General features: G+C 36.9%; 1 pseudogene; it reads right to left on the bottom strand.

The window, feature by feature from the left end:
- The window catches only part of LOC102853670, a 93,826-nt pseudogene that overhangs the window by 38,607 nt on the left and 47,607 nt on the right, over positions 1-7,612 (bottom strand).

Raw genomic sequence — 7,612 nt, forward strand, 5'->3', positions numbered from 1 at the left:
GGCTTGGGATTTTGAACATTTCTTCGTGTGGTTGTTGGCCATCTGAATGTCTTCCTTGGTGAAGTGTCTGTTCATATCAATCTTGCTTGCTGAAAGTGTGGAGGACTTGGAGCACTTGCTGCATATCAAACACTGCAGCCTTAAATATAGATTGCATCTCAATGTCAGGAAACAAAAATCCTCACCTCTGGAACAATAGACAGTATCATGATTGATAGCCAAAGGATTAAGACTGTCAACAACTTTGTTTTGCTTGTATTCAAAATTAATACACTTGGTACCATCAGTCAGGAGATAGAGACATATTACACTGGGAATGTCTGTAGACACAGACTTCTAATTATTAAGGACCAAATATATTAATTTAAGGAATAAAATGTACCTGATTCAGGCCATTTCTGTCACTTTCTATGCATCTGAGAGATGGATAATTAATAAGGATGACAGAGGTATAATTGATATCTTTGTATTGTGGTGTTGGAGAAAAGTACTGAATATCTCATGGAATGTCAAAGAAAAAAACAGGTAAGTCTTGGAGAAGGTGCAGTCAGCATCCTCTTAGGAGATAAAAATGATAATAAAGCTTCATCTCACATTTTGGGCATGTTTCTAGGAGAGACTATTTCTTGGAGAGGGACATCATGCTTGGAAAGGAAGAGGGACGGTCTTCAACCAGGTGGATTGACACAGTGACTGCAGCAGTGATCTCAAGTTTGTCAGATTGTGAGGATAGTACAGGATATGAAGATCTTCTAGGGTCAATATGAGTCGTACCTGAATTGAAAGCACCTAACAATGACAGTTAACAATCCAAATAAAAATGACTTTCGCATCTAATAATATAATAAAGCAGCCTTAAAAGATCTACTTGTTGTCTCTTCATCTCAGAAAACTTTAATGCTAATGGCAGGACTGGAACTTTGGTTTATTGCATTTACATTTCAACCCAGTTGTGTTTTGGTTTTTGGCTCCCCCACCCCCCACCCTGACACCACATTGCTTATAGCTGGTGGAATGCCACAATTAATATAACTAATAACTAACATTAAGTAAGTGTTTGCCATGTGCAGGCACTTTATATGGCTAATCTAATTTAATTTAATCACCACATCAACACAAGTTGATTAGGTTTGTGGAGCGAGTAGGTTGAAGAGCTGTTATACCATTCTAGGGACACTTACTCCACAAGCTGTTTTGCCCTTCTGTTTCCCATTATATGATTAGCAGATTCAAAAGGATGACAGTAAGTGCATCAGCTGGACAGTGTTGATGCTAATACGAATTGTGCATGCTTCTCATTTTATAAGCTCACCCCATTTTAAACACTTCACAAAGTTGAAAAGTAGACTCAATTATTTGATCATAGACTTTTATGAAATATTGTAGGTACATAAACATGTAATAATGCATAAAATGAAGCCAACTCAATATGATTTTATCTAAGAATTCTTTTGACATCATGCTGAGTGGTTCTGATGCCAGAAAGAAGTGGTTGAACTAATTTGAAATGAGATAATAGTTGAAAAGGCAGATCTAAAATTTTTTAAATCCTTTGGTTATATATAGTGTTCACAATTAAATAAAAGTATCTTTTATATTTTAAATATCATTGAAGAACTGCATTTACTGTGACAATCTCCTTCAAAGTAAGCCCACTGGTGTTGTATTTAAAAAAAAAATAGAAACCCCTGGAGACACGAAAGCTACCAAACTGAAGGATTCCTAGCACAGACAGATTATCATTAGTTTTGGCAGAATATGCACAGCAGGGAAGTCTTTTTCAAAGCACAATCAAGTAGCAATGAATTGAGAGTAATCCTTGGGCTGCATATATATTCCAGATCAGCTACAACTGTTTTAATAGCCTGTTGGATAAAGGATTATAAAAAGTTACTTCCTCTGGTTAGCTCATTAAAACAGTATCTCTCATGCATTAACTTTATAATGGGCAGGAAGCCAAAATGTACATTGAATGTGAAAGGAGAGAAATTTATTCTTTTGAATAATTGTTTGAGATCTATTTTTAGCAGAATTTAGCAATTGAATCTGAATATCAGTTCTGTGTGTGTGTGTGTGTGTCTGTGTGTGTGCGCGTTCGCGCGCTCAAGCGTGTGCATGTGTGTGGGGGGGAGGGGGAATGCCAAACAATAAGACAGACAACAAATATAAAGAAAATAACAAGATTATAAATATTATACCTCATTAAATAAACTGCCTTCAAATAGGTTTGGACTTGTAGCAATCCCCATCAAATTTCTAAGACTATCAGTCTTGAGATCTGTTTCATCTTTCTCTGGTAGAGCTCTGTGTGGATTTGAATTTTTGACTTTTCAGTTATCAGCCCAGCATTATAGTAATGCACTGGGCCACCAGAGGTATAATAAACTGTACACTCATACTCATATTTTTCTGATTTGCTTTTTCCATCTTTAAATAAGTCTCCATATTTTTTTAACTTTCTTCTACTGATAAGATGTGTAATAGAATATATTACTTGTGACAGACATTTGGAGGGAAAATAAGAAATCAGAAAGAATATTTGTGAGAGAGAACAAATGAAGGAAATATGTCAAAAGATTTGGAATAAGCTGGTATTACAAAGTCCGTTGGATAAATTATTTGCTTGTGTCATAAAATTTGTTGGGTAAATTTAGAATAAACTTGAAACATACCATTTGATGGAAAAATAGTGATTATTTATCAAAAGGATATTAAAACGTCAAGAAAAGTTGCAAGAAACATGAGAAACCCACATTATAAATAAAAGGAAAGAAAGATAAGAAAGGCATAGTTAGAACATTTGGAAAGATCTAAATAACCAACTTCTGTAGTACTTGGTACCACTGAAAATAGAAAAAACAGTGATGAAACACAATAATAGTATTTAGTTGTCATGTAAGAAATGTGTTTTTATGGACTTCATACACTTTATTAGAAATAAGAGTAATGGCATTAAAATATTAGTTAATCTAAAAAATTATAAACAAATTCCAAAAAAAAACCCCACAACCCATATAGATTTAAAACTATGTTCACCTAAATGAAACACTCATGAGTTGTTGTTGTTCTTGTGTACCATCTAGTCAGACCAACCCTTCAGCAAGTTTTAAGAATCAGTTACTTGAACAGGAGGGCATTGCCCATTCTTCTACTGTAGAGCCCTGGTGGATTTGAGCCAGGTGTATTCAGAATTGCCACTCAGCTTCTCACCACTAGGCTATCAGAGATCTACTTATAAGTGGGGATAACAAGTGAGTAAGAAATAATGCTTAACTTAATTACCAATGTTATTGTTGTTTTGTGCCATTGAGTTTTAATCAAGCCATACCAGAATCTACAGTGAGTTTTCAGAGGCAGTTTAATAGCATGGAAGGAGATTGTACATCTTCATCATTTGAAGCATCTAGTGGATTTGAACAGAATGTCCTTGGGATTGCAGTACAGCTTCTGACCACTAAGCATCAGAGCTCCCACTGTTTCTATTAGGTGTGTCAAGCTGAGTATGACTCATAGTGAGCCAATGAACAGCCAACTTGACCCCTGCCCTATCCTATGTTATCTTCATCGTGTCTGACACACTCCATTCCATTGCTGAATTCATTGTGTCAATCCACTTTGTTGAAGGTCTTTCTCCTTTTCTGACCCTCCATCTTTCCAAGCATTATGTCCCTTTATAATCATTGTGTACAATGGAGTCAGAACCGACTGGTAGCTGAACTGACACTTCTTTGGGTTTTCAGAGACAGTTGATCACACAGGAAGAGACAGTCTATCCTTTCCTCACAGAACAGCCAGTAGATTTGAATCATATGCCTTTGGGATTATAGCACATTTTCTTGCCACTTGGCCACTAGAACAAATTACCATTATTGTTGTTGTTTGATGTTGAGTGGGAACTCATCCATAGCTGACCGTCCACTGGGTTTTCAGAGGCATTAAGTTACATGGGAGGAGAGTGACCATGTTTCTCCCACGGAACAGCTGGTGGATTTGAATTGTGAGCCACTGGGGGATATAAATGAAAAATCAATAGGAAAATTTCACATACTTGCTGCTGTTGTTGTTTTTGTTGTTGTTGTTATGTGCCATTGAGTCATTTGTGAGTCACTTTGTACAGCAGGTCTGATTCCTGCTCTATCTTGAGCCAAACCATTGTCTCTGACACACCTAACCCCATTACCTCAGTCACTGAGTCAATTCATCTCATCCAGGGTCTTCCTCTCTTATACTGTCCATCCACCCTTCCAAGCATGATGTCCCTCTCCAAGGACTTGCCCCTCCTTGCAACATGCCCAAAGTGTATCAAATAAAGCTTCAAAATCTTTGCTCTCAAGGAACAGCCTGGTTTCAGTCTCTCCACAATGAATCTGTTTCTAGCATTCCATGGTTCAATGGAATACTCTTCTACAGAACCACACCTCAAAGTCATCAATAAATATTGTATCATACTTAGTTACTGTCTAGTTCTCTGATGTATAGAAAGTTGTTGTGAAGACCATGGCCTAGATCAGGCATACCTTAGTTTCTAGAGTGATTTTATTGCTCTTCAGTAATTTAGAGAAGTCTCTGCAGTAAATTTTCCCAGTGAAATTAGTCTTTTACTGGGTTCTGGTTCAAAGAGTGGTATTTATTGTGGAATCAAGCAAAGTGAAGCTGTTAAACTCAATCTCTTCCTATCTATCATGATCTTGCCAATTGGTCCAATTGTGAGAATTTTTGTTTTCTCAATGTTGGGCCTCAATCTATATTGAAGGCTGTAGTGTTTGACCTTCTGCAGCAAAGGCCTTAGGTCATACCCATTACACTAGCCAAATACTTTTTCACTTCCCTCCATATGTTCCTTTTAATTAAATAAATTGATAAATAAATGACTTAATAAATTAATAAAACAATACATATACTAATTTTTGGGGAAAATTTGAAACATGTGGGCCTCATACAAGGCTAAAACATAATCTTTGGAAAACAATTTGACCATTTTTTATTAGGTTTAACATACTCTTAACATATGACCTACAATTTAAAGGCTTGTAAGTATTTACCAAAGGAAAAGAAATGTATATTTCCATTTAAAAATCTGCACTTTAATATTCATAGCAGATAGACCCTTGATAAGATGGATTGGGATAGTACTGAAACAATGGGATCAAATGGGTTGAAGATGGTGAGGTTTGGCCAGGTTTGGGCCAACTTCAGAGCTGTCATTCATAAAGTCCCTATGAGTCATAGACAACTGAAGGGCACACAACATTAACAACCAAAATCAACACCAATGGTAGCAGCAGTCAAGAAATCAAAGATTAATTGCATTGGAAATATATTATTAAGGACCTCTTTAAATTTAGAGCAGAGAAGTTAGTCAGAAAATTGGACTACGAGTAGGAAGACAAAAAAAGTATTAGTGCTTTTGAAAGTTGATGGTGGCAGAGAAAATTGAATATGTGATTGACAACCAAATAATATACAAATCTGCCTTAAAAAGAAGTATAAAACAAGGGTTCTTCATAGAGGGAAAAATAATGAAACGTCATTTAACATATTTTGAGTGTATTTTCAAGAGATATTAATTTTTTTCATTATTTAGAGAATACTTTATTAGTTTCTGTAATCAAACCCATGTAGATAAGACCTTGAAAATACATAATTTTGGAAAAGTTAGATCAGAGAAATAAATTAAACTCATAGCTGACCCTCCAGGAGGTTATCAGAGGCAGTAAAATGCATGGGAGGAGATTTTCAATCTTTCTCCTGTGGAGCACCTAGTATATTATAACCACACACTTCTATGTTGGTTGAGAAATTCCATACACATATTGCATATGTATATGGAATTGTTTTTATTATACTCTATGTCCAGGCTGGGTTTAGAAGGGGTTGTGGTACTAGGGACATTGTAGGAAATGATAGCTGGATCTTGGCTGAAAGCAGGAAATACCAGAGGAATGCTTATTTGTGTTTTATTGACTATGAAAAGGTGTTTGACTGTGTGGATCATAACAAACTGTGGCTGACTCTAAGAAGAATGGAAATCCCAGAACACTTGATCATGCTAATGAGAAACCTACACTTGGACCAAGAGGCAGTCGTCAGAACAGAGCAAGGAAACACTGCATCATTCAAAATTGGGAAGGACGTATGCCAGGGATGTGTCCTGTCTCCCCATACCTTTTCAACCTGTACACAGAACAGATTATCCAGGAGGCTGGGCTTTATGAGGAGAAATGCGGCATCAGGATTTGTGGACGATCTATCAACAATCTGTGTTATGCAGATAGATGACACAACTCTGCTTGCTGAAACTGAGGAGGACCTGACTTGCGTGCTGCAAAAGGTTCAGGACTTCAGCCTTCAATATGGATTGAGGCTCAATATCAAGAAGACAAAGTTTCTCATCACTGGACCAATTGACAGCATCAGTATAGATGGTGAAGAGATTGAGATTGTTCACAGCTTCAGTTTGCTTGGCTCCACAGTCAACACTCTTGCTGCACCAGCAGCCAGGAAATTGAAATACATATTGTAATGAGAAAGTCCGCTGTTAGGGACCTCTCCAAAGTACTGAAGAGCAACGGTGTCACTCTGGAGACTAAGGTGTGTCTAATGCAGGCCATTGTCTTTGTGATCACTTGTTATGCATCAGAGAGTTCAACAATGACTAGGGAAGATAGAAGAAGAATTGATGCTTTTGAGTTGTGGTGTTGGAGAAGAGTATTGAATATACCATGACTGCTAGGAAAACAAACAGATTCATCCTGGAGAGGGTTAAATCTGGCTGCTCCTTAGAGGCAAGGACTCTGAGGCTTCATCTGACATACTTTGGATATGTTGCAAGGAGGGACCAGTCCTTGGAGAGACGTGTCATGCTTGGGAGGGTAGAGGGACAATGCAGGTTAGGAAGGCCCTCTATGAGGTAAATTGATTCAGTGAGTGTGGTAATTGGGGTGGGTGTGTCGGAGATGGTGTAATTGATTGGCACAGGACAAAGAAGGGTTTAGGGATGTTGTACATAGGATCACTATGCGTCACAAGCAACTCAACAGCACATAACTACAACAACAACAACCACCACCAACAAAAAGTGATCAACACTAGAACTTGTACTTTTGATAGAAAAGAAAAAAACAGAAGAGAGTATTGCTATTCATTTTCAGTGAGTAGAGCTCAGAGTGCCAATTATGTTGTTGCTAGGAGGCTGGGATAAATCACATAAATGTGTAAGATTTATTTAAATCAGTATTCAGTGTTTCACTCTAAATATGGTTTTGGTGTTTAGAAGAAACATGCTCAAAAAAGAGGTTAAAAAAACCCCAAACATACAAAACTGAAGGAGGAGAAATATGTTAATATGAAATGCTTTTATCTTAATAGGAATGGGATGAGTAGCACAATCCTACTTCCCTGCTCACATCAAACATGTTAAGAAATAACTTGTGGAGTTGACATATGAAAAAATATTAAATTATAAGCTTTGTTACTAACTGATAGAGATACTGCTATGGAATGCAACTTAGATTTCAGGAAATTGTTCTTTCTATTGAAAGACCAAAACCAAAAACTGATCTACATATAGATTTGTAAGGATAAGTGTAACAGGCAATCATTTCCCATGCCC

This window comes from Elephantulus edwardii, unplaced genomic scaffold (assembly GCF_000299155.1).
Source record: "Elephantulus edwardii isolate Elephantulus edwardi_28Jun2011 unplaced genomic scaffold, EleEdw1.0 scaffold00205, whole genome shotgun sequence".
In the NCBI taxonomy this organism is placed as follows: Eukaryota; Metazoa; Chordata; class Mammalia; order Macroscelidea; family Macroscelididae; genus Elephantulus; species Elephantulus edwardii.